The 26,863-nt window shown below is 38.4% G+C and overlaps 1 long non-coding RNA gene across 1 annotated transcript; it reads right to left on the reverse strand.

The window, feature by feature from the left end:
- Window positions 1-200: 200 nt before the first annotated feature.
- On the reverse strand, window positions 201-26,653 carry LOC306812827. Its single transcript, XR_013776911.1, has 4 exons — window positions 26,576-26,653; window positions 26,011-26,085; window positions 20,138-20,228; window positions 201-306 (listed from the first exon to the last, which is right to left on the reverse strand). It is a non-coding gene; the product is annotated as an uncharacterized lncRNA (long non-coding RNA).
- Window positions 26,654-26,863: the final 210 nt, after the last annotated feature.

Raw genomic sequence — 26,863 nt, forward strand, 5'->3', positions numbered from 1 at the left:
ACATGATCATTCAAAACTGAAAACCTTCTGTTCTTCAGTGTAAGACCACACACAATCTAAATATTGAGCCTGATTCTATGCAATGCTACTGCTTTAATGCACTCTAGAATGGGATTGAACAGTCCACTCGCAGTGCAGTGCAATCAAGCTGTCAGTAAAGCCAAAGTAAATTAGACAAGGTCATATATCAGTACTTACATGGAAGGTTTATGATCTTGATTTTGTTCCCTGCAACTTCCTGCTCTCTTTTTGCTAAAAGTCACATCTCCTGCATTTTACATGAATCCTGAGTTGATCTTGTAAATGCTGAAATAAATAGGAGAAAAACTTGAAACTCCCAAAATATCATAACCACTGCTGTTATTCATAGCAAGGAACTATGCTGGGTTTGCCTGACCACCTGATAAACACTGACCAGTTATAATCAGCAGTGATTCAAACATCCCAGAAAAAATAACAAAGGCCTCAATGTTTTTTCCTTAGGCCACTAAGCAATCTTAGCACTAGCAAATACTGTTTGCACTGACCTTCACTGCTCAGCTGTCACCTGAGCAACTCAGCTCAGCAGAAGGTATTACCAAAGTTCTAAAAGGACCTGTATTTAATTAAGGCTAACAAAGTCAGTGCAAAGTGTCATAGCTTAAAGGAAAGGTCTCTGAGGATACCCAAGTCTTTCCCATATCTCATTAGCTCCATTTAGAGTCACTGTGTACACTTTTCCCCTTGCCACACCTGCATGCAAGGGGAGTAAATTTATGCAGTAAATTTTGAGTGACATTTCTATGCAAAGGTGGGGACAGGGGCTATCAGCCTCAGATGTTCCCTCCACAAGTGAGCAGCCCAACACCTTCTCAGATCAAGCATGAAAAAGCTGATAACAGGACCCTCCATAAGGCCATATGAGGGGATGAAGAAAGGCCATCAGCCCACAAACACTCCTTACTCAGGTCAGCAGGTTCTAAGATTATAAAGCACTGAGCATATCTTCAATGGATGCTAAATCTGGGCCAACTTCACTTTGTGATACAAAGCACCTGGCTTCTTAGAGTTTGATTAGAGGAAGACACAATAATGTTCAAAAACAACGGTGCTGAGGCTCACAAAACCTTTTAATTACACATGGACAACATATTTGTTTTTTCCAGGAAGTTGAGTCTTAAGACAGTGTCTTGCAGCTCTGTGATAAGAGATTTTTGGGATTTTCACTCTGAACTCCAGCCTTGGAACAGAGAGATGCATTTTTTTTTTTTTAATATTTAATTAACTGAATTTGAGTAATTTTCAAACAAAACAAGTAAAATCACATTAGGTGAAATCAATAGGTGATGTGTTAAATCAGTGGTTAGTTAGCAACATAAAGCATTTTTATACCTAAATGAAGTTTCTGTTTAGTAGAGTAAATGAAGGAAGATCCACTTAAATCCCAAACATATTTAATTAAAATAAGGTAATTATTGTAGAGCTATATTTGAACAGACAATACAGTTGCAGCAATTATCTCTAATTATGCAGCTCCAATCACAGAATAATAGAGGTTTCAATGTCACTAAGCACTATAAGGATAATTACTCTTTCCATTATTCTGATGGGCACATAATTAGCAACTTTAGAAAAAAAAAAACTTCATGGGGACATAATAGCCACACTTTAACTACAGGCTGATTGAGAATGATCAAGGTATTCATTGCAAAAAGAAAAAGAAGCACCCTCAGTTGGTTCCAACTGAATAGTCATACACTTCCCCAAAAATTTATTCCATGCTCACAATCATGTTTATTAAAATACTATGCTTACTGAACAAGACCTTAAAATAGCAGTATTTAATAACACAGCTGAAAAAGTCTTAGATAAAAACCTCTCCTCTAACAGAGGATATTGTGGTCCAGAGCACAAGCGCAAACATGGATCCATCTCATTCTTTAACTGGTTCTTAAATATTATATTCTTGGTTTGAGAAAGAAAATATTTGAACCAAAGCATAGAGTTTCTTCAAACATGTAACTGAAAAATCAGATGACAAGAGAGTAGAAACTCTGGTGACACTACTAACAGACTGTACCCTGGGGATCTGTCTTACAAATTTCTGTATTCTCTGTTCCCAAATTGTCAGTTTTGCTGTGGTTCACCTTCAGTGCCAAAGAGAAACTGGGGTCCTACAAGAAGTGATGTATCTGAGAGCTAGGCACCCCCTCCAGCTTCAGTCCATTCCTCAATCTGGGGCACTGGAATGATCTGCTTTACAAGAGACTGAAGAAGTCTCTTTCTGCTGGCAAGGAGGCATGGCATGGCCACACCAGGAGGAACAGACACATTAACCAGCTGGAATAGCCACAGGGCCACCTGAGAGCTGCTCAGCAAGCCCAAGAGTGCAGCACCACCCCCTGTGCTGGCATCACTGCTGATGGGAACACCTGTGAGATCACCACTCCTCATTCTTTTCCCAGTCACCTGTGACCACTGTGGTGCCCAAGCTAACTCCCAGATTGGTTCCCTCCTCCTTTAGGCATGTTGCTGATTCACCTAAACCAGAGAACAAAGCCCAGTTTTCTGCCCAGTCAAACAGGGAAAGGGAGCTCTGGTGGCTTGAATTACCCTTTGGAAGGCTCTGCACCTCTTCTGCAGCTAAACAGACAGAAGTTATCTCAGCAGCATGCCTGAAGCTACATGGGATGACTACAGACCTAAGAGGAGATCAGTCTTCTTTGCTGTCCATCCCTAGCAAGGGTGGCACAGCAAAATGATAATGAGCTGTCCAGTCAGGGTTGCCATGGCATCACACTGTTCCTCATTTAGCATATAGTTCAGAGCTTCAGAAACACTAACAGCTGCTGTTCCCAAAAGCTAGCTGGAAAATTTCCCCCTCTGTGCTGATTCCCTGTGTGTGGGACACAAAAGACACCCCACTCACTCCTGGTCCAAGCCCTAAGGAAAATACATTGCTCTCACTGACAAGGAATATCTTCTATCTGTACAAAACTTGGCAGGTACAATCACTGAAATTATGTTCAGGGAAATTAATGTGGTTTTAAAGGGATTTAATTGGATTTTTAGGTGACAGTCAGTTCTAGACAAGGACCTGATAAGCTCCCAGATTTTCCCTTTTATGAGTGGCATAATCTTTTCTGCTCGTTTGCAGAACCAGAAGCCCATCTAAGATTCCAAACAGGGGCTTTCAAGCACAAACATTTTGGAGTGTGAACTGGAATCAAAAATACTAAAAATCTCAAAGTTTTCTTGCCAGCCCAGACAGAAAGGATATGAAACACAGAAAATACATTTGGGGGGAGTTGGGGGTTGTGGAGGGAAGGTACTGTTCTTCCATTCTTACACAGTTGCATTTACAAGACCTAGAAAAGATTAATGCTTCATTTTGTAGGGTGGAAAGAAGTAAAGGTGTTAGAAGCCTCTTCATGTTTTCTTTCAGTGCCTAGATTTAAAAGAAAATTGAGGAAACATAGTGCTTTTGAGAGAGACTGCTGAGACTTTCTGCTAGACTAACAGCATCACCAAGACAATATGTATTTGTGTTTCAAACTTGTCAGACACTGCACACTGATTGCAAGGTTGAAAACACAGACTTGTCCCAAAGAGGGTCCTTTTCCCACAGGCTGTTCATCACATATCTGCAGCCCAGGGCCACAGCCTCTGTCTCCCAGTCTGGGATGCCAACAGCCAGCTACAGCAGGTCAGCTTGAGCTGCCACCTGATGGCCAGAAAGCAGCCAGGTACTCCCAAGTGACACAAGGAATATGTTCAGCTGCCCACTCACTAAAGCCCTACAGAAATATGCAATCCCTGCTGGCACCTTATGCTCTCTTAACATATTTAAGTCATTTTCAACTAAAATGTACAAACAAAGTGAAATTCTGTCATGCACTTGCTTCTCACAAGTCAATCCATCACCTCTACCAACAGCAGAAAAAGGAGTCCTGCAGTTTTTCCATTAGGCCAATACTTTATTGGCAAGGCAAGATGAAGTGAAGAACACTTTCTACATTTAGTGAGGCCCACCCAGCAAATGCTTGATTGTTGTGCCATATAAAAGGGGCTGCAGCTTAATCAAGACTTCTGACTCCCATGGTGATTAGACAGCATGAGGAAGGCCAAAGTTTCCCATGTCTCCAAAGAGACATGCACGGAAAAAAATGTTCTCAATATGTTCAGAACCAAAATTGCAATGACATCTGCACGCTACCAGTCTGGCATGCTTATTATATGGTATAAAAATGTCCTCTTGTATTAGGTTTTGTGACAACTAGCCATTGTTTTAGTGGACTAAAAACATCTCCCCTGGAACTGGATACCAATTGTCGCCTCTTAGTTTGTAGTGTTTCAATAATTGGGCATTCTTCAGAATAGTGAACAATAAAGATAGAAACTTCCAGTTTTGTCTGCAGCAAATACAATATACTTTTTCCTCTGTGTTTGTTCCATATTTTTCAGCTTCTTGTTTTACTGTGTTTGTGCTGTTTGTAACTTTCATCTAAGATGACTGAATTATTTTGCTTCCTAGTAGTGTTTCCTTCGTGTGTTTTCTTGGGAAAGAGGGAGATGATGTTGTCAGAACAAATCTGTTAATACACAATCTTTGCTTGTAGGTTAGCACTTCCTTACTTTTTTTTTAACCTCAAAAGGCTGTGCTATTTCATTACCCCAGTTTCCTTCTTTTTACTTTCTATGATTATTTTACTTAATTTAGTTCTGAACTTCTAGCAGTTTTCCCTTTTGCAGTAGACTCTAGTTAGTTCTTTTATTTGTAAGATTTATCATAATGTTGACTAATAAAAGTTAGTGTTCATATCTATTCTACTGCATTAGAGAGACAAGTTTTCAAAGTCAACACTATCTTCATCTCTCCCTGTGCCTCTGGGCACATAGAGTACAAACCATTTGGGTTAAAAAAAAAAAAAAAACTAACAAAAAAAACAGGAAAAACATCCAACACAAACTACCACAACAAAAAAACACCAGCACATTTGTATTGCCCTTCTCTGAAAGCAGTTCAAAACCCTGCCAGAGGAAAAATGCAGCAACAGAGAGCTCTAGAGGCCCTGTCCTGCATTGCACCAATTCCCACATATACATTATATACATATACACACGTTTTCACATAAGCAGAATGCTTGCCTCATCTTTCTGTACATGTGAAGTGCAGAAAGCTTACAAAACACTTCAGCCATAAGCTGCAATTATATGACACCCATTACTCTGTTCAGTTACTAGAAGAAGGTTAATTTAGTTCTTTGAAATTAAGGGGGCAGAGGAGTGTTTTGTTTGGCTCTTTCTTTGGGAAAGAAGACAATGCTTTTTGATAACAAACAATAGGCCTAGGTCTATGCCTATAAAGTAAGAAAAGTGACATTAAAGTAAATTCTGGACCCGTTCTGTAGTCATCTACTTTTCCTGAATTTTTTTTTAGAAGTCATAAAACCCACAATGCTTTTTTCCATTTCAGTTGAGCAACATGCACTTACAGTGACTATGCTCATCAAAACCCCTTTGAGGTAAGCTTTAAGTGGTTAGCAGAAAGAAAAACACCTTTTAAGAAATTCCAAACTCATACATAATACAGGCATCATCAGGTACCACTGAAGGACTTTCCAAAGTAGTGGCAGGAGGCAGGTGAAGAGCTTGTGAGCAGGAGCCTGCCCCACACCCAAACTCTAAGGATGAAAACTGAATTGCTGCATACCTGACCATCAACCATGACTGTTCCACAGAGCTTATGCACAAGAGCTAAAATACTGCTACTACTGCTACCCAAGAACAGAGTCTGAACTTCCCATGCCACAAATACAGCTCTGCCTCACAGGGTCTATTATTTTATCTCAGGCCCTGAAGCTTTGTCCTTACTTCTGAACCAGAATTTGCCTTTCTAATGGGAAAAATTCCCCACTCAGATGTATCACAGCTCAGTGACTGCCCCAGGGCACCTCTCGAGTATCACCCCAGTATCTCTGGGGAGGTCTCTTTCCCTGTTGTTCCTGAAAGGCAAACCTGCCAGTTCCCAAAGCAGCATTTCCCCTCAGATGCTTATGCAACGATAAGCTAGGCCAAAGGACAAGAGCTTAATTACAGAACACTAATTTTTTCAGTGATCGGAATGTTTAAATCTGCCTGCAAACTCTCTTCCAGGCCATTCAAACATGTCCTTCCTTTACAAAAACAAGCAAACAAAGAAAACTTAGATAGGAGCCACACAGGAATCTTTTACAAATAGTTTGTTCCTCATTTTTCCTTCCTACGTAACAGAAGGACAAGTTCCTTAACATCTGTCAGTTTTAACACTTTAAATTCCATTGTAAAACAAAACTGATTCACAGCCTTCAGGAGAAATGAAACCATAAGGATCTCACAAGCAGGCCTCAACATAAGCATGAATGTTCATCATTTCCTAACACACAAACAGGGATGGCATGTATGGTAAAAAAAGACCAAACAACCCTGTTCTGGCCATCCCCAAATCTATACTAGATGTGGGATTGCAATGATATAAATTTCCAGATTTTCTTTCTGTTTAAGTCACATCTGTGCATATTACATTATGTTGTTACCTGAACAACCTTCTTAGCTACATTCTATTTTAAATATAGGATATTAGTATGTTATGGAATACCATGCAAATCAGCAGGAGGACTAAGTAGTAAGAATTATTTAACTGTTACTGTTTATATCAAGCCACACAGAAATACAGAAAATCAACAAAAACTGTGCAGATATATATCCACCTCAAGTAAACTGACCAGATAAAACATCTTAACCCTGCAACATCCTCCTTGCTTGCAGCAAATAAGAAAGGAATGCTTCTCTCTAAATAGGCTCTCCTCAACTCTCAGCTGCCAGGGTCAACATGGTTTTGCTGTGATTCTCCTCTTTTGCCAGCTTCCTTCCACTCTGAGGTCCTAAGAGGTAGATGGATTTTTCCCTTCCCAGTTGTAACCATTCCTTTTCTGAAAAGCTGCTCTCTCTTTCACTTCTTCCCCTTCTGAGCAGCCTCTCCTTCAGAGACCAAATCTTTTTCTTAAAACTTTTGCTGCATTTCTTTCTGCTGACCACTCACAGATTGTTAGTCCCAAAATCTACAAATGACAGGTCAGACTCTAAAATTCCATGGAACACCAACTGCACAAAGCTTAAAGATAATGGCCGTAATTTGGGGATGTTTCCTGCTTGCTCCCGACACACATGCATGGTGCTTAATGCACTGCAACCCTCACACCTGCTACTGAGTACAGAGATTTTGGCTACAGATGGGGTACCCTCAGCAGAAGCTTCCATGGGAAATCAGACCCCTTTGGGATTGGTCACAGAATCATACAACAGACAGAGCTGGAAGAGACCTTAAACATCATCTAGCTCTGAGCCCCCTGCCTATGGGCAGAGACACCTTCCATGAGATCAGGTTGGTCAAAGGTCCATCCAACCTGGACTCGAACACTGTTGGGGATGAGACAACTACAGTTTCTCTAAGGCAACCTATTCCAGTGCCTCACCACCCTCACAGTAAAGCGTTTCTTTCTAACATCTTATCAAAACCTGCCTCTTTCATTTGTAGCCATTCCCCTTGTCCACATGCCTTGTAAATAATTTCTTTCAGTCTTTCTTGTAGGTTCCCTTTAGGTATTGGAAGGCACAATTAGCTAACTGTAAGCCTTCTCTTTTCCAGGCTGAGTAATCCCAATTCTGTCAGCCTTTTCTCATAGGAAAGGTGGTACTAATCATCTTTTCTTCCTCCTCTGGTCTTGCTCCAACAGGTCCTTCCTGTGCTGAGTCCCCAGCTCTGGATGCAGACTGCAGGTGGGGTCTCAGCAGAGCAGAGGAGCAGAATCCCCCCCTGACCCTGCTGGCCACCCTCTGTTTGATGCAGCTCAGGACAGAATTGGCTTTCTGGCCTGTGAGTGCCCATGGCTGGGTCATGTCCAGCCTCTCACCCACCAGCACCCCCAAGTCCTTCTCCCCAGGGCTGCTCTCCATCTGTTCATCCCCAGCCTCTGTTGACACCAGGGGATGTCCCAGCCAGTGCAGCACCTTGCACTTGCTCTTGTTGAGCCACATGAGATTCCCATGGGCCTGCTTCTCCAGCTCATCCAGACCCCTCTGGATGGCATTCCATCCTTCAGGAGTGTCACCACACCACTCAGCTGGGTCTCATCTCCAAACTTGCTGGGGGTGCACTCAGTCATACACTCAGTAGGAGGCCCCAGGCCAGACATCAAGGCTGGCCCATTGCTAGACAAAAACAGCTTTGAACTGGACAAAATTCAAATTGTCAATCTGTCCATGAAAGCCTCCACAGCTTACTTAGCTAGGAGCTAAGACAGAGCGCTGCAGCTGAAATTCCCATGACCTGCTGTCCTCTGCCAGGCCTCACAGGGACAGAGGGGGAGCAGCTTTTCTGGCAGCACATGAGAATTTTCACAGCTTTCCAAGGCTTCCCTGCAACTGTCAACACCAAGCCTGACAAGCTTTCCCAGTCATTTCTGCAGAGGAAGAGAGGGCTGTCCTGATCCAAAGGGCAATGCTGCCAGCCAATGGTCAATTATATTTTTGGATGAAGGAGCCTCTTAACTGATCTAATATCCATTTTGCCATGTTAAAAAGGTTGGACAACACCAACCATGTGTACAAACAAGGTGTGCATGGTTTGGGTCTTAAATATTCAATGCAAAGAAAAAAAAAAAAAAAAAAGAAAAAGAAAAAAAAAGCACACCCCAGCAAATGAACTTGAAAAAAGGTCAATAATGATCAGCGTGAAAGTTTAAAGGAGTGTCTAAAAATAGAATCAAGAACTGTGATTGCTGTCTCAACATATAAGCACCAGAAAATTACTCATATGAGTCTAATTACATATGAAACAGCTCATATTTATCTAGTTCAAAATAAAAAAGCCCAAAGGAAACTCAGACAAGAGCAAGCCTTAATTCAGTCTGATATATTTCTGCATTTGGGAAAATATTCCTCACAAAACATTAGACTCCATAGTTATAACAAAAATTAATGCAGAGAAATGGCTGTGTGTGTATGTATAATTTATATATACATTTGACTCTCTTAAGTAAAAGTAACTTATTTGAAATAACTGGTCTTACTTTTCATTCTGAAATTAAGGGAAATGGCAAGTATAGATTGTTTGATAAACACAATAAGCAATGTCATGGTCAAACAAAAAAAGGATGGGCTTTTTTTGTTGAAAATGCACCAAGGGGAAATAAACAGTTTTCTGTAAAAGTAACAATCAACAGCAAAGTGCAATGCCATTAAGCTTTTCAAAGGACTGAGTGGAATGTGTGGGAAGATTAGAACAAAAAAATAAAGAAAGCTATTAAAAAAAACTCAGATGCCCGTCAGAAAAAAATAAGAAAAAAACATGAGTCGTCATTCTGCAAAAAAGATTTAAATAAATCTATATTTTGGCAAATAGGAAAAGGAAACAGAATAGAAGCAATAGAATCCAGATATTTTTCTTTGCCACTTCATTTGACAGCAATAATATCTAAGGTCATCTCTCATAAACCTACCATAAGTTGAAATATTTTGCTTCTGTTTACATGGAGATTGGACAGTAAAGCCATTATCGTTTGTTCATGTGGTTGTAATCTTTATCTTGTATAGTTTCTCACAAAGTAATCTATTTTATAATTGGGGGGAAAAAACACCCCTATTTGTATAATACCAATGAGCATCATACAGAGCAAAGACAGTTTTGCTGGCTTATAAAAATTGAAACAGGAAGATGGCCACAAATCACTCAATGTTTGCCAGTGTTTTCATACTATTCACAAGAATACAAAACTCTTAGGATACTAACTTCAAATCATCATTTCTACCTCCTATTATGACTAATCTTTGGCATGGTTTATGAACAATGTTTCCATCTCTCAAAACTGTGTGGTTCCCATAAGATGCTGACAGCCAATTTTGTTGAAAGAAATGAGCCTTTGCATCTTCAAATATTTTTGAAAATTTTCCATTAGCCTTCAAATAAAAATCACATAACAGGATGCTTTACAGAGTGCTTGAAGGATATTCTCACAGGAGTATTTACAGACATATAAAATAATCACAGAATTAGTTTGAATTTTTTTTTCTCCTAAAAAGAAATAAAAAACACCCTAAAATTTTCTGAGGGTACATGCTATGTGGTTTGGGATTTACTGTACCCATTAGCTGAGTTCCAAAATATGGTAACATAAAAAAGACTTTTGAGTAATTACTCCAAAAGCTAGACTGCAATTTTAAAATGCTATATCCCTACACCTTCTTCTATTGTTCTTTTCCTTTTATTCACCATGCATTGAGGATGACATTTAAAATGCCAATAATATTCATGCATCAGTCTCATACAATGTATGCTTGTCATGGTCTGTATCATGCTAAGAATGAAGGCACTGACCTTTTGCCAAAAAATGTTTCCTTCAGCCAAAATTCAGATCACTTATTATAAAATACCACCATTAGAATAAGAACAAGTCCAGGTAATTGCTGTGACAATAAGTAGGATAAGATTGTATTTAATGTCTCCTTTCATTACAAATCCATTTGGCATCCATTCTAATTGCTTTCTATTCTAAAAAAAAAAAAATTATTTGATGTGTTGGTGGATGTCATGTGTGCCTTGTACATTTACAGCACTCCTATTGTAATTCAACATTAATTATATTTCACATTATGTCCTGCATAATGCAGCAGTATGAAATGCTCATATTTGGTAAATGAGAAAATTAAGCTCTACTTTTGTCCTCTGTAATCCCATTTTACCCTTATTACACTTCAGTATCAGAACTCTCCCATTTTATTACCAAGTCCATGAGCACACAAAACACAGCTCTTTGACACAGAACAAGGAAAACTTTTATACACTTAAAAAAGAAAAAAAATCTAATTTTCATCAATTCCGTATCCCTTTAATATATTTTTCTGCTTTTGAATTCTTACTAGGATCATATAATACAAGTTGGGAGGAAAAAAAAAAAGGCAATAGAGTCCAGTCTACATAGGTATAGAAAGAATGCACATCCATGAAAGCAGACTACTGGTGCATGATTTTAAGAAATGTGTCACTTCATGTATACCCTGACCTCTTCTCAGTCAGCTGGACATTTGCTCAGAGAAGACTAGTATTTCTTTTCCCATAGCTATATTTATGACAAGAACAAAGGATAAAAGAAAAAAAAAGGCAGTTGGAGGGTTTTTATTGAGTCATAGAGAACTATCCCTGCTAAAGTGAACCTGATTACTAGTATAGAATAAGGAAGTTCAAAAAGGAAGAGTACAACAGAAGATATATAGATATTTGTGGAAAAAAAAATAGATTTTTAAACATCTTTTTACACTTTTTCTAATGCCTTATCATGGGCAAACTTTATAGAGGGGGGTTCCCTCTGTAGGAAGTTCTCTTGGTTGCCTTCCTTTCAGCAGTACACCTGGTGATCTTTTTAGAGACTGTGTGTGTGAAGCCTTAAGGTGCTTAGTGTGGACAGACAGATTACATTCTTCACTCAGTTTACTAAGCCATCCTTCTGCCAAATATTTATATCAAATGTGGCATTTCTCAAGCAAAAGCTACAAACACTCATGAAGAAGGGTTGGGGGGAGGGGGAAATATGAAAGCATAAACAAGACATGAACTTTAAGACCGTCCAAGACATTTTTGTCCTCCTTTGCTGACTCTTGGAGCAAGACACTCCAGAGACTTTCTAGCAAATAAGACAGAAAGGTCAATATCACCTGTTTGCTGACAATCTCCCAGAATAGACATATGGCTGAATAGGGCTATACAAATCTTTTATTCACGAAAATCTTTGAGAATATCAGACCAAGTGTTTCTGTACCTGTGAGCAGATGTTACTGCATCTGACTTACTACACTTTCAGAAGAACCTTATGAGTTCTTACTTGACTCTGTGGGAAGCTGCCCCTACTAGACCAGAGGAGCAGATCTCATCTCCACCAGGGCAAGTGGGAAAACCTACATTCCCACATGCACTTGGTTATCTTCACTTGTTAAGTTTTGTGTCCACACCAAGAAATCAAAGGATGTGATAACTCATGGGAGACCTCAGCTACAACCCCCTAAGCCACTCAGGAATATAGCATCTACATGGAAACTCTACAGTCTTTCCTCAAAAACTCAGCTGATTTTCCATCAACAGAAACAGGACCTTTCTGCATTGTCTCTCAGTTTTTATAAAAGCAGCCAAAGCTTTCATCCAGCTTCCATGAGGCTTGCAAACATATGAGTTACATGTTGGAATCATACAGCGTGAGAGGGGAGGGCTTGATTTTCCAAATTCAAGTACTTGAGACCCTTTAAGATATATCCCACTGACCAGCTAAACACACAAATAAAAAAATCCTTCCTCACTTTTGAGTTTCTAAGGAAAAAAAACTATGTGAAACAATATGCTAGAGAAAACTAGAAAATAAAACTACAGCTGAGCAGTGGAAAAAGAAGGATAGAAGGGGAGGTAACAGTGTGATTAAAGCTTAAGACATTTTTTAACGTACCTTAACAATTTTTGCTTTTCAAGCAAGACAAGAAGTCCATACAGCAAGCTCCTGCAGAGTTGGACATGAACAGTTATGTCCTGAACTGAAAAACCACAGGTGCCTAGGCCAAAGCAATGCCTTTATAAACCATGTTTTCATGAATAGCACTTAAGCCATGCTATTTTCCAGCTAGAAGAAAACAGTAGCTTTTTATATAAACACACACTCCACAACAGTCTGAAAATATGCTCAAAGTGTCAAGCAGTGCCACAAAAATTGGGAACAAATCAGGGATATCTTTAGGGAAAAGAGCCAGAAGAGATACTGCATGCATAACAGCTGCTCAACAGAAGCTTCCTGAAGGTACTCCAACTATAATAGGCTGAGCGCTGGTTTTAAATCTTATGAAGTACTAAGAAGTTAACCCTTGAGGCTCTCCTAAAAAAATAAAGACCACCAACAAACCACCTAAGTAGGTGCTTGAAGTTTCCAGGCCACTTTCCCAAAGAGCCTCAGCAAAGTAAAAATTTACTGCATCCAGGAATCATTATAAACAAAATTAACTATTTTTTAATATTATATATATCTTTCAATATTACTGCTACAGTTAGTTATGCCATTCCTGAACATGTTCATGTTGCCATATACTTAAATATAGGGCTTCAGTAAAAGAGTCTGATTTCTTAAAATTTGTCACACACCTCTAAAAGTTTCATGTTCAAATATTAGAAATTTAATGTTATTATTGTATGTCTGTTATATACTTATAATAACAGCACTACTGGGCTTCAGAACAGAGACAGTGCTGGCATTCTCTGTCCAACCTTTCAGGATTAGCCAGCTAACCTTCAGCCAAGTATCTCTGCACACAGGAACACTGCAGTCCTGAGGTTGACTTAGCCAAAAAAAAAAAAAAAAAAAAAAAAAAAAAAAAAAAGAAAAAAGACAAATCTACTGCCTGTACTCAAAGGACTACAATAATCATCATGCCATGCACACAACAAAAACTTGTTATGCATGGATAAGTCACTGAATCCATAAAGATTTATTTAATATTCTCCCTTTACAGTCAGAATTTCTTATGCCTTTTCAGAAGCCATGACCATGTCCTGGATCTGTACCAAGGTTCCTAAGCACAGCAGCCTACCCTAAACTTTGCATGTGTAGTCTCAAGAGTATCCTGTGAATCTCCTCTTCACTGATCACTCTGCCAAAAATCAGAAGCTGTAGTAGCAAACATTTTCACTGCAGCCAAAGTCGTGTGTAAATTAATAATACAAAAGGCCAATACCCCTTGGAGAATATTTTGAAAGTAGGTTTGAGCAGGACTGGGATACTGCAAAGGGATGCAACGTCATCTTATCAGCCCATTTAAAATCTATTCAACTGTTCAGTTTGATGTAACATAGATACAATTGCTAAGTTAGCTAAAAAAGAAAAAATAACCTATATAATACAAATGGCATAAGTGTTCTCTTATGGCAGCTTATGCTACCTAGTCTCTTTGTATGTAATCAAACTAGTCTTATCAAAAACTTTCCCCCAAATATGTGCAATAAAACTTCTGGCTATGCTAATCTCTGTCATCTATTATCCTTAATAGCATTTTGAGGTGCTGCCCTAGAGAGGTTCACAGGTCCTGACATTTAAAAAAAATCAGTCATTTGTTATTTGGAATTACTTAGAAATACCTTAACAGCAGCTCAGAATACAGATGGTGTGGGTGTGAATGCATTCAAGTGCACAGCTGCTCTTCAACACATCTCTTTCTTCTGAACCTCAATATTTTGGGTACTTGAAGTCCTACAGTAGCAAGGTCATATTCAAAATTTAACCTATGTCAGTGAAAGAAGGCTATTAAGAAGCTAATTGCTTCCAAGTTACATTATCTGCTGGCTGTTCAACTTAACTTGCTACACATGATTATACCTGAAAGCCCAGACTGCAAAACAGTCCACAGCAACACCTCTGGGACCTTGTAAAGCCCGTTTGGACATAGTAATAATTCACCAGAAACTGGTCAGCTCTGGACTTCTGCTCTTTTTAGTATACATCAAAGGTAGTTTTCTTTAATAAAGTTCAAGCCTTTTACTAGTTTACAAAACAGAAAAAGAGTCATGCCTACTGTACAGATCAGATATTCAAAGCTCAGATACACATGAACTGTACAATAACACCAAGCAGATCAATACCAGAATGGGAAGAGGATTTTCTCTGTTTATTCTAAACAGTATGATATTCTATGAATTATCCTTCCACTTTTGTGCTGCTTCAAGATTTATGATTGTTACATCTTAGTATCCCAGTTTAAAACACTCATTTTAAATGCATTTTATGAAAGGGTAGTGTTAACATGAAATTTAAATAGATGTGTTTGCTGGTTTGTGGGGTTCCTTTTAATAGAAGGAGCAATACACTAATTCTTGCTCAGCATTGCTTTCCAGGCTGAAGGCAGAGAGAAGGTCTGTGTCTAACTTCATATTTAGGTTTCTCTTAGGAACTAGAAGTTTACCAGTTAAGATTTCTCTTCCTACCATTACCCTAAGGCTCTTTCAAGAGACAACAAAATCAGCACAAGTTCTCCAAATGGGATGACCATTCATTATGACAGTTAAATAATGAGTTTTTCTTGGTTTTCCAGCTTTAAAAATTGTGAGGAACTGGAATATAAATGGTAACTGCATACTGCATGAGTGAATTATTATGCTCCCATTAGTTCTTCAGAGAACAGACCATTACACATCTTGTTTGGAAGGCTGAGTCATTTTAGGTCAGTTCTAGGGTGTTGCCTAATACTGCCACATTTGGCACCAAACACTGCCATCACATTCTTCTCTCTGCTGTGCTTTGAAAGCCAAAGCAACCACAGAAAGGAAGTTCACAGGTAGTACCCAGCTTCAGAAGAGGGCATAAGGCATCCCACAAAGAGCTGTTGGATGTTCCTGCTGGGCTGGTCTTGGTGCCCAGGTCAGACAGTCAAAGCTGTCTGGTTTGCTCTGCAGGTACCATGCTGTGCTGCAGACATCCCCAAGCCCTCTTTCTCTGCTTAGCCTCAAGCCCTGCTTCATGGCAGGATGAGGGCCATAGTAGAATACACAAAAGTACAGTTGATTTGAATGAAATTACAATGCCAGACCCTTTATCAGGCTACAGAAGAACCTAGGAAGGAAATAGCACTGTAACCTAGCTGGTCCTTATTGAAATACAGGTCAAGATTCAGTGAATTACTTTTTAGCCAGAGAAAAAATAATCACTGTTGTATGTTTTATTGGTTATTTTAATAACTATTGCCACTGATTATTCCCTGTGGTTGGGTTTCTTTCTCATTATCCCAGTAAGCAGAGATAGAATAAAGACTTCAGAAAAATACAATGGGACAACTCTACAGGGAATACAGATATTTCCAAAAGAACAAAAAGATAAGACCCAAAAAGAACCTTAGCCTTGTCCCTACTGCTAGCTGATTTATCAAGCCCTATATGGCAAGATACAGTCAAAGAAAAAATGGAAAACACATTTAAAGGACTATTGTTGCAATCCCAATTGAAGTAAAAGTGGTATCATTAAACATTCCAAAAGGAAAAGTTTCCAGCTGCAATCATACACCTTTTCAGCAATCTGAAAAGCTATTTAGAAGAAAGAGAACTGCTGACACTTTCCCATTGCTGTCCCTTGATTCATGTGTCTGGATGACTCATGATAAATAAATCCACATATTTTAAATGGTCTTTTTTCATAAGACTATGAACAAACTATATTACCATAGCATAGAGATTTCAGAATTCCAGACAAATAAAAAAATTATTTCCAGTGTCCCATCTATTTTGCAAATCACTGCACCAAAATTTTTCATTATCCCTCAGAATCCTACTGTGCTCATTTTTCTGCTGTGCTTCAATGTACGCTTCACCAGCTGCACCTTTCAGAATCAGAATAAAATGAACACAGAGAAACCTTTCAAATCACCAAAACACAAAAGCAATTTATCTTTTCCCCTTCATTTTTCTTTACACCCACTGTCTCAGGTGCTTGTAGAGACCATGATAGGATCATCTGGCTGCAGTAGTTAACAGCAAAGATGAAGCCACACAATGTAGAAGAAAGTGCTTGAGCTCCTCACTCCTCATCACATCCTCGTGCCTTTTCCTCAAACTGGGCATATTTAATAGGCTCCTCTTTATTAAAAAAAAAAATTTAAATTGTGCATATTTTGTACTAAAACGTCTTGAAATTTTAATATTTCAAAAACATATTTGTTGTTTCTTTCTACAAATGACAAAGCAGGACCTGTTCAGAGTAGAGAGCAGTGTCTAGCAGCTTATCAGAAGTCTGGGGTTGGCTGTATGGTTTTTGCCAAAGCCAGGAAATGCATCAAGTCTGTTCCCATAGGATTGAAAATTTTAAAATTAGGTAGATATTAAACACCTAGTCACATTTCTCAAGTGCATTCTGGTCAGAAGAAAGACATTATGATAAATGTTACAGGAGAGCCAAGCTGGATGTTCTTGGAGAAAACTCTTGCTGCAGTCACATAACAGCAGAAGCTTTACAAACACCACTCACCACAGAAGAGTCTTGCACAAGAACAGGCACTAAGGAAGGAGGCACAACTGATGAAAGTTTAAATAGATCATACCTTGCCAAAGGCAGAGAAGACCAAAGGGAACAGGTAGCCTGAGCACAGCAATCCTCCAGAACTGTCTTTGCAGTCAGAGGAGAAAAGAGTGTGAAAATATTCAGAATAAAATCTGGATGTTTTTTCTTAATCAGATTCCTTAGACAGACAAATCTGCTGGTAGATTTGTCCTACCACCTAGTAAAAGTCTAGTAATTAGACAGCAGTTTCCATCTAGCCTCATCTAAAGTATATTATTCTTCTCAATCTTTCCCTATGCCTTCCTTTTCCACATTTATTTAAACAGATTTTATCTTTGCCAACTCTTCAAGGCACTCTACACTTATATTTGCACTTCAAAACTACCCTGGAAGCCAGTAGGATGCCAGCAATCCCTCTGACAGCAGACAGCCCAGTGAAATACCACCACCAACTGATGACACACACATTCAGAGCAAGTGGTGTCACATGCAGTATTTACCACTGGCTTTATCCATGAAGAATAGCAGTAAATGGCAAATTGTGTTGGTGTCATCAAGTTGAGCCTAGAGAATTAGCCAAGCTGTAGATACTACACAGGAGTATGTAATTGGTTCTCCCCTCAGGGAAATACTTTAATTTGATTAGTGTTGAACCCACATTATTTTCATTAGCTGTTACTAGCCATGTGGGAAAAGGGCCTTCTGTGCACAGGTGGCTGAGACACCTCTTCATGCTTTAAGGACCTCTGTTTATGCCAATAGGACAGTAGCATAAACTATTAGAGACACGAAAGTGATTCAAATTAATTTTCTCTAGGCTAGCAAAGCAATTTAATTTAGTCCTGTGACTTGAAACAAGAACTTGTGGTAACAGAAAAATGTGACGCTGCTGAAGCTGGACAAAGGAGTTCAGGGGTCGTTAACAATAATAAAAAAATATTCTGCTTCAAAGAGTTCTGCTGGCTTGCATTTATAGCCCCAATGTGAGAGGGGAAAAAAAATAAAAAAAAAAAAAAGCTATAATTTATTTACACACAAGTTCCTTTCCTCTATCCTCCTTCAAATGGTTCCTCATCACCACCATCCCATTTCCTTTGGGCTGGAAGCCAACTTTTTCCAGAAGCCTTTTTCCCAACCATATCAGTACAATCAATTCAGTCCATACCTCTGCTACAAACATAGTTTGTAGCAAATACCATGAAGATGGAGATGTGTAAGCCTGCAGCTTTATTTCTACTAAAACAACACTGTTCGCTGAATTTCAAAATAAAGTAAAATATTAAAATGTTTTCAAGGCAGAAATCATCACAGCTAGCCTATCTACCATCACAGTTCCAAGGAGTAGCAGCTAAAATCCGACTTCAAGCCATGGTTTGCATGCATTTTTCAATCCAAATATGTAACTGTTTTCAAATCTGTAAAATCACAATGCTCCCCAGTTCTATACAGACCTACTTCCAAACATGTTCTCCATCTCCCACAAATTTCATACTTTTAATTGTTACTCTGAAAAATTACTCCAATTCAAAATCTAGTATCTTACACTGCTCATGGATTTTGTAGTCCCTTGAGCTCAAATTCTTTACCTCTGGATGAATTGCATCATTTCAACTGTTAGCAAAAGGATCCATGTTATAGAAGAGAATTACAGTTGGAACTGTTTACAAGTCCAGATGGGAGCTCAGCCCTTAAAGGTGAAGCCAGACAAGTAAACTTCAGGTGCCTGAAGACACTGCAACACAACATCCATGTTGATGTTCTTTAGTGCTGCAATATTTTCCCCTTGTGCTTTAAATATACATATATTTATTTTTAAAAAAGGGGTCTCCACACACAGCAATGACTTTCCATTCAAAACAATATAAAAATAATTACTTAACTGGAAAAAACACTTTTTCATGGACAGAAAGTTTGGATGAAAATACTGAGCAGCCTTTCCTCATGTCCTACTGCAGGAGAGCCCAAGGGGCCAAGAAAGTGGTCAGCTCTGTAACAAGAGAGTGAATGAGCTTTGTGTGCCTCTCTGACCATGGCTTTTGCTGCTCTCTCTGCTCATTTTTCTTCCCTGCACTCATTTGTCTGCAGGAAGGGAGCACCCCAGGAAGAAAAAAACCTCTGACTCCCTGCAGTAGCTCCCCAGAAGAGGATTTATAACCAGGAAGAACAAGCCACAGTGACTTTCAGGATGGAGCCAGTTGGGCACCACATACAAGAGGAAACAGCACAGGTATATTTAGGCTTCCCTGAGCAGGATACCTCCATTCTTTTGCACCAGGCAAGGCAGCCTTTAGTGCTGTTTATACCACAAGTGGTGGCACTGAGCCCAGACACTCATTTCCACTGCAGTTGCTGCTTAAGAGATTTTCTGGCTTCAAAAATAGGTTTACACAATTCATTCAATAATTTCTATTAGCAAATACTCATTTATTAGGAAGTTCTAAGCTAAACAAACAAGGAAGTCATCCAGCGTGCTGAAAAATAAGCTCTTTCACAAATCTGAAGCCTCTTAATACTGCTCTTCAGCATTAACTTTTTTTTCCCTGTCCCATTTTTGTGTTAGGGTTTCAGTCCATTTTTCTATGCCACCAAGGCTTCATGTACTCCACTGGGGGTAAATGAGGGCCATGAAGGCTTATCACTTTTTGTGAAATGTAGCCTTGAACTGTGTGGCTACAGTGCTGGGAAAGAGCACTGGGATGTATTTTAGTGTCTTCTGTGCTCTGATCTATCTGTGACAAAACAGGAAACCAAGCAGAGATACTCTCCATGGAACACTGTAGTACTTAAGGTAAATACACCAAGGCAGATAGCTGAATCCTGACCTCCTTTTGTACCAGGTTCTCCACTCCTCTTTTTTCCTCATTATGATATTTTCATAATGACATGTCTTGATAAAGGGAAAACTTTTCACACAATGTTATTCTGAAAACTCACCTTTTTCCTATTATTATATAGTTACCATAACAACTTGATGCAACATCTTAATAATCATTCTCTTCATCCTTTTTAGCATTGTAGTTGTCATGACAACATAGATTTTATTTCAGACCTACCTCCCAATACTCTTGGCCATGTTTTTGTTGCTTTGAATGAAATCAGACTCAGTCTCCACTAGAAAGACCAGAAGAAAATCTGATGAAGTGCCTGCAAAAGAAAGTATCTTTATGGAAAAAGGTTCTAAAGCTGTTATATACAACACTTAACTATGCCTTTTCCAGATGTATTCTGGTTTACTTTGACAAAAAGCTCAATGCAAATACTACATTTGAGAATGGAATGCACAGAATAGACCTTAAAAACATCCAACATTCTGTCTAGAAATAAGCAATTGTTATTGATTTTTTTTTAAAAAAGATAATAGAATTTTTTAAACAATTGTAGGTATAATAGTTAACTAATCTAGAATAATTCTAAGCTTCAGTGGAAAAAAAATAAGTAATGATGTTGTGGCAATCTGATATCTCTCTATATTTTATGCAGTAGTGGAGGTTGACACTTTCTTTTTGTTATGAGATGGCTGTCATGAAATAGGGAGCTAATATAAGAAAAGCTTCCTAGTCAGTGCCCCTTTTGCTATTGAGTGTCAGAAGAAAGTTTAAAATCATAAACTGAGATTGGCAATTTACAGTATCATGAGTCATAAATTCACACTGGTGATACAGAATAGAGAGATCATGAGATTCACTGGAAAAAAAAAAACCCTTCAGTAGAGGTGTCAGGCCAAGGACAAAAAGGTTTTGTCTCTTTTCCATTGGCAGCAATACAATCTCTGTTGCCTGGAACCTACCCTCCTCCTGGAAGGGGTGTTCCTACCTTTTCACTCAAAGCGCTCAACTTTTTGCAGCTGTCTGTGCTGTTAAATTCGGAGCAATATTTATGTAATAATTACAAGCTGTGAAAACTTAAGATCAGCCCAAAAGATTTCCAACCACTTCCTATTACACATCAGAATATACTTCATGCGTTTGCAGCCCTTACAAATGCTTTTTCAGCTACAGGAAATGTTTTAGCTTTCCCTGAATATTTCAAGTTTCTTTTCCCACAATGTGAAATTCAGAGTCATCCAAAGTGCAACATGTGGTTTCTGGGCTGCAGTAGCTGTAATGGTGGGAATGGTGAAGCACTTGATTAGGGAGATAGAGACTAGGAATTCTGCAGATATTAATCCTAATTTCCATTTTGTTGATTCTGTGAATTGGTATCATGCATGCTGTATGCACATGCAGCTTGACTTTCCCTATTATCTTCAGTTCTAATAAATCTGATTATCTGGGCACTCTACTCTGGAACTGCTGCTTCTCCCTAAACTTCCAGCTTCAAAGGTACACAGAAGCAAAAACATGAAAGAGGATTGTCTGATTTTTAGAAATATAGAGAAATAATTTATTTGCAAAAAATGAAAAATTGAGAAAAGACTGGAACACAGAGTAAAAGAAGAAGGCATGAAAAGTAATGAACAGATCAAATATCTTAATCTTTTTCTTAGCACAAGAGTTAAGCAAAAGCCACCAAAAGGTAAAACACAGAATATTTTGACACTTATTATTGGTGAACTTAGTAGACTAAAATTTATCAATTGGGACAAAGAAATAGCTACAATTACCTAAACAAGAGGCAGTAAAAGAATTATAAGCCCCCATGCTCAATTGTTACCTGCAAAACATGGGAGATAGGAAATTTCCTACTGGTAGAAATTCCCATAGACATTTACCAGCTTATAGACAGAGAGACACATAAAAAGCATGGCAATAGACAGAAAACATTGTGCTCTGTACAAGTGCACAGCAGGCATTTGAGAGACAATCTAAAGAGAAACTAAATTAACACCTAATTGTTTGGAATGGAGTGAGATAAAGAGAATGTGAAAGTGAGTTAATGTAAAACTCTTTCTAGAGGAGAGAAATGTGTTATTTAAATCTTGCTGCTTGCAATTATAAAGCTACTACATGCAAAATCTGTGCTGATTTATCTCGATCTTACTCTTGACTCTAAAAATGTTTTTAACTGTTACCATTTGTGTCAAAACACTAAAAAACAGCTTGCTTTTTATTTCTTTTGTGTGAATTAAGAATTTATTTAGGAAAGAGATTGACATGAATGCTTCTTAGTAAGAAATACAGTTTCTCTAATTTTCTCCTACAGGAAACATAAATGTTCAAATTCCTCTGAGCTCTATGTTGGGAAAAAAGGCAATTGATAAGAACCCACACGAATAAAAATACACTTTCATTCTACTCTAGCACATTTGAATGACCTTATTCTTCATATTTCAGGACTCTTTCCAATGAAATTCCAGTTTCTATGTGTTACTAGTTTAGCTAGATGATAATTTTTTCCAAAGTCAGTTTCCATTTAAATCACCTGTATCTGCTCAGACTTCCATTTACTGTTTCAAATAGGAATTACTACCTTTTCGATTTACAATTGTACAAATCTTCTCCAATCACTTCTGCAAATGAATTCAAGTCATAGAATAATGGAGAACATTATATCTCTTACATTTTGTACATTTAAATTTCAAAAGTAAGATTTTTGCATTAATATTTTTCATCCCTTGCCATACTAAATCAGGTTAACTGTTGTCAGCCAAAAAAAAAAAAAAACACGACCACCAAAACAAAGCAAAAAAAAAATCATAGAAGAAAGAAAAGCCTTTCCTACTCCGTAAGTGCTAAACTTTCTTCACAAAACTTCGTTATGAAATGAAGCTGAAATACAAGTTGCAGGTACAAATATTACATACTTTGTGAGCATTCAGAAATTAGAAGAAAATCTGAAATATCTCCTAATATTTCCCATACATAGTTATTAGAAACCTGCTTCAAACAGGTTTGCAGAGCCTGGCCTCTTAAGGTAGCCAGCTCTGAAACTTAACTTTTACAAGTACCTGGCAATAGCAGACCCTATGTTCAAGACTTTATGGTCTTCCATACCACTCTAGAATCTTCCTCTCAAACTTCCCTCTTTGGAATAAAGAACAGTACAGCTCAGGTAAGAAGAGGAGAACTAAAAAGGGAAGAAAAAAATAAAGGCAAGCAAAGAGGCTCTAGAAAGCAACTTCAGCAGACTCCTGACCTTTAGAGAGGACTTAGGTACTCAATGAGTCTTAAAGAGCTGCCTACATATTTGCTGGGCTGCTCTAAATTGTATTAGTCACAATAAGCAAAAACCCTTCACTTTCCAACTCTTCTGGACACCTAAACTCACTGAAGTATACCCAAACACGGGGAAAAAATTGTAAGTTACCTGCTTAGCCAACCTCTATGGCAGCTTTTTGCTGTTGTAGCAGCATACAGTGAATCCAGGAGGTGCCAGAGACACAATTAAAGTAGTTCCTAGGTAATAGTGCTTGACAAATGCTGAGCCAAACTGCTGGAGATATGAAAGCACACAGTTCTCTTCCCACTCAGCCAGAACAAAACCAAACCAGTGATCTCAAAGGTCCCTGGGTTCCAGTGATGGCCAGACTTGCTTTTGATAAATGGAGGCAGGCATTAGCATGTGCTAATGGGGATAAGAGGAAAGAAAAGAGCCACTTTGTGCCTGAGGAAGACCTGTAAAAAAAAGATGGCACATGTGGGACATGAGAGTCCATGTCATTAGCCCCTGTAAATGACTCCCAAAAATGAGAGCAGGAAATATAAATACAGAAGAGGGGTAATAAGACCATTTTTCTGAGTCCTGACCTGGTGTTCCCATGTAGTCCAGGAACCCCTGCTTGAGCAGGAAGCTTGGACTATGTGGCCTCCAGAAGTCCCTTCCAACCTTAGCCATTCTGTGCTCTGCTTCTCTGTGTGTTATGTAGCACAGCCCTGTCATTTCCAGGAAATGTCCACAGCAGTATTTCTGTCAATCATAATGAATCTCAAAACACAGCTCCTGGTCACATCTTTTCCCAGACAGCTAGGAAGATAAATTACTTTCTTAGAGTGGCAGAAGTCTGAGGCAATTTTCTTGCATTATTTGTAATAATGCAGAACACCACTGCATCCCGTTACCCCATTTCCATTGAAAACGATGGCTTTTGCTCACAGTGAGCAGAGCCAACATTATTATTATTATTCAGAATCACATTCTGTGTCATGGCAACTGGGAACTTGATATCATAGTGCTGCTTCTTTTTTTCCCAATGAACTGATTGACTGCTTTGATAGCAGCGTTAATTGTATCATTGGCAGAACTGCAATTAAATTAACATGATCACAATTTACCATTGGCCAATATCAAGCAATCTACTTCAGGCAACTGCAAATTAGTTAGCTATCAAAAAATGCCCTCCAGAGACTTGATTTGCAAGTTCAGCTGTTAATCTAATTGAAGTGCAAACAGAACTGTGAATACTTATCAAAACATGTGGTCCAGCAGGACACTTTGAGCATCTTCATTGTTTGCCTCTGAGCAGGTATGAGGGGAAAGGCTAGAGAGAGTGCTATCAACATCATCTCGTGTGGAAAAGCAAAACCTTCCCCATTTACACAAGCCCCTGGAATGTTTTACTGTAAAAACTGCCTGAGTTATGAGGAAATGAATATAATCCAGCTGATCAAAGGCCATAGAGGAATTCACATGAAGGATTCTGTTCAGTATTTATCTTTGACCCTAAGTCAAATTGAAAAGATGCTGAAATTTTATATTGATATATATTTTATATATACTTATATATATATATATGTGCAGAATTTTTTCAAAAGCTGGGGGAAAGAAAAAAATCTATCTCAGAATAATGTGTTTTACTCATTTCTGTTGGGAGTTTAGTTCTTTGGAGTTTATTTTTTTTTATTTTTGGAATTTTGTTCATTTATAAGATCTTTGGGGAAACTCCAGAGCCATCCTTTCTGTAATACACCTAGAAGCAATCAATATAGGGATGCATACTTTCTGTTTAGCAAGGAAATTTTCCATACCTAGCTAAGCCCTTTATATTTTAACCTGTATGAACAATCACTACTATTTTCTTTTTCTAAACCTAAAGCAAATAAACTTGAAGTACAAAAATAGAATAATGTCTGTTCCTTACAGTGAACTGACATGATCATAGCTGTGGCAAAAGTTCTGCCAAGTGTGAGAGCACCTCAGTGTCCTGGGTCAGGCAGACAGATCCTTGTAAAAGCACATTCATACTACAGACAAAAGAACTGTCTTGCATTTACTTGGACATACAAGGCAACACTGCAAGCAGAATAAAAACGTTATACCTAACCTATAAGGACTGGAAGAATTAAGACCTGATTTGTGATCTCTGTGGAAAAGAGGTGGTTAAAAAAATGGAAGAGTTTTGTTCCCCCCAAAATATTTGCAGATAAGCAAGTTGGTTCAGAGCTAGTGAGCTCAAGGACCTAATGTAAGTCCAACCATTTAATATTTTTTTCTGTGCAATTTTCAAATATTTACAAAACTACTCCAGTTTCTTTCTCCTATTGATTAATACCACAGCACAGTAAGGCACATTATAGATTTAAATATACAGAACCATATCTGTTGTAGATGGTCACATTATACAAGGGTTACTCTAAAATTTAGCATAGAGAGTAGGACTGGTTCTAATATAGTGTGAGAATTGTTTAGAGATGCTAATTACAGTCCTGTTTTCACTCTTTGAAAGTTTCTGGGACAAAACAAAAACCACCTACAATAATAAAAAACCCAAGTAGAAGACAGAGTGGCAAGATGCCTTGCAAGTTTACTAAATACATTTCTACTCTTTAATTAAAAAAAAAATCTATTTTGAATTATACATTTTAGAGGTGAAGCAAATAATATGAACTGCTAGGTTGACCTAGGAACAAAAGAAAGCATAAACACCTGAGATCTGATTATACATCCTGAGGGATTTCCTGTTTATAAGACTTACAGGACCAGTTGAGATTTTGAATTTCACTCACCCTAGAAGAAGGACAAGCCAAATGTGTTCAGTAATGTTCTCCACCTGTTTAGTATAGTCAGTCTGAGAGCACAAACTCTTCTGTCTCAGGTGAACAATTTAAAGACTCCAGTAGAAGCTCTGGAGAAATAATGGACAGTCCATAAACTGTTCATTTCTCACTTATACTATCAAATATTAATGACAGAATAAAAATATTATTATACTATTTCACAGGAACTGTCAAGCTTCATTGAGGAGAGAAGGACAATACACATTACTATTTGAATGTGCTGGATACTATTCAGTCATGGCTACTAAGTGATGCTGTAACTTGACATTAGTACTGTCAGCACTTAAGTAGTAAAAATTAATTTCAAAAGAAGTTGGCTGTTTTTCCAGCCTGGACAATTTCATTTAGGACATTGCACAAAAGTTGCATTCACAGGGAAAGCCTTAGGACCATGGGCAAACGAACCATAAAGACAGATACAACAAAATCCCTACAATGTGATCCACAGGAATCTATTTTGTATCTCCAGACTTTCATAATGCTGTGAAAGTACTGACTGCACTTTGAGCCACTTTACAGCTGACCCTTGGATGAAAAAGATCAAAAGGAATTACTCACTTGAAAACTGGATGCTCGAACAGCTGACACTTCAAAGCTTAACTTGGTAGGAAGCCCCATTCAGGCTCAGTGTCTGCTGAAACAAAGAGAAGAGACTGATTTAGTCTTGGGTACCTGCAGACATGAACTGAGAGCTTGTTCTGCTGAGTGGTGCCGCTGAAGTGAACTCTGTAAAGTTAAAGGTTGATATAAAACCTTCTGGCTCTTCCCTGGAATTTTTTCCACTGACAATAAGAGACATCAGTTCAGGCCAGAGCTTCGTGCTATTAAATACAATGGATCAGGACC

Source organism: Erithacus rubecula, assembly GCF_903797595.1.
Source record: "Erithacus rubecula genome assembly, chromosome: 2".
Lineage (NCBI taxonomy): Eukaryota > Metazoa > Chordata > Aves > Passeriformes > Muscicapidae > Erithacus > Erithacus rubecula.